Source organism: Octopus bimaculoides, chromosome 27 (genome assembly GCF_001194135.2).
Source record: "Octopus bimaculoides isolate UCB-OBI-ISO-001 chromosome 27, ASM119413v2, whole genome shotgun sequence".
In the NCBI taxonomy this organism is placed as follows: domain Eukaryota; kingdom Metazoa; phylum Mollusca; class Cephalopoda; order Octopoda; family Octopodidae; genus Octopus; species Octopus bimaculoides.
Window position 1 is genome coordinate 20,874,014 of NC_069007.1, and position 1,507 is coordinate 20,875,520.

At 33.8% G+C, this 1,507-nt stretch overlaps 1 protein-coding gene across 1 annotated transcript in view; it reads left to right on the forward strand.

The window, feature by feature from the left end:
- The window catches only part of LOC106870982 (zinc finger protein 91), a 21,535-nt gene that overhangs the window by 12,203 nt on the left and 7,825 nt on the right, over positions 1-1,507 (forward strand). The gene's annotated exons all lie outside the window — the stretch shown is intronic.

Consider the following 1,507-nt stretch of genomic DNA (forward strand, 5'->3'; position numbering starts at 1 on the left):
TATATAGTGAAGGCAGGCATCAGCCAAATTAATTAAAAACAATGTGAATAAACAAGTATTACATTTAACAGAATATTCTGAATGCTAAAGGGATATTGAGAAAGAAAATAACATTAACAAATATAGCTTAAACATTTTAATTTAAAATGCATACAATTATTATAAAGAAATATTTCAATTTATATGTAAATTATTTGAACATTTTGTCGTAAATTTAAGAGGTAATATTTTACATAAATTTCTCATATTTCTGTTTATGAAGCATCTTTTTAAGAAGTCATTTCAGTAACGTTTTTCACCTGTGTATATTTTACTTAAATTCAAACATGGCTTTTCAACAGAATTAATTTCCCCCTCATTTCAAATTTATAAAGTCATTTTTTAACTTTGTGTCTTTCCAATGATAATGAGACAAACAGTGAATGATCTTCCTCCAAGGTATATTCTTGGATTGTAATACTAGAATTTAGAGAATGATGATAGCATATTTCACAGTGAAAGGTTTCTTCTGTCTGTGATCAGCTATGAATCACATATGAAGATTTACTTAATCCAGTTATTTCCCTTTGATATAGATTTTATCTAATGTATATTCCAGTCGTGGGCAACCTGCAAAACTTTCTGAATGGCACCCCTAATGAAAACTGGTCTTGAATTTGTTTTAGTAGTGTGGCCCACCTTATGATGAGTTGCATTTCATGCAGTCTTGCTTCACAAGAACGATTTCCAATGTCTGGTGTGTTCACTTGTCAAAGTTCACAAATAATGATTTCCTAGTTAAAGATGTAAAAGACACCCAGTACACTTTGTGGAATGGTTGGCGTCCAGCTGTTGAAACCAAGCCAAAACAGGCTGGAGCCTGGTGCAACTCTCTGCTGGCTTACCAGCTCCAGTTAAACTGTCTTACCCATGCTAGTGTGGAAAACAGACCCTAAATGAAGATGATTCTCTTTCAAAGAACATATTTGTGGGCCTACATGATACGAATTCAAAAAGAAAGTGATTTCTGGTATTTTATGCCCACATATGTTCTCCAATGAATACTTGTTGACACATTATAGGTTTAGATTAAAAAAGAGACACATGTCTTATGTTTCACATTTGAGAGGCTTCCCTCTAGTGTGCAATCGTTCATGTCTTTTTAAAAGACTGCTAGAAATGAAAGATTTCCCACATATTTCACAACAATAGGGTTTTTCTCCCGTGTGTTTCCGTTTGTGTATGTTTAAATCACTGTTATTAACAAAGGATTTCCCACACACTTCACAGGCACAAGGTTTTTCTCCAGTGTGTCTACGCTTGTGACTCATAAGATCAAAATTTCGAGAGAAAGATTTCCCACACATATCACAAAGATATGACTTTTCTCCCGTGTGTATTTGCTTGTGCACAACAAGGGAAGAATTTTTACCGAACGACTTGTCACATATATTACAATGGTAAGGTTTCTCTCCTGTATGACTACGTACGTGGATAACAAGTTTCGAATTGTGAGTGAAAGCTTTTC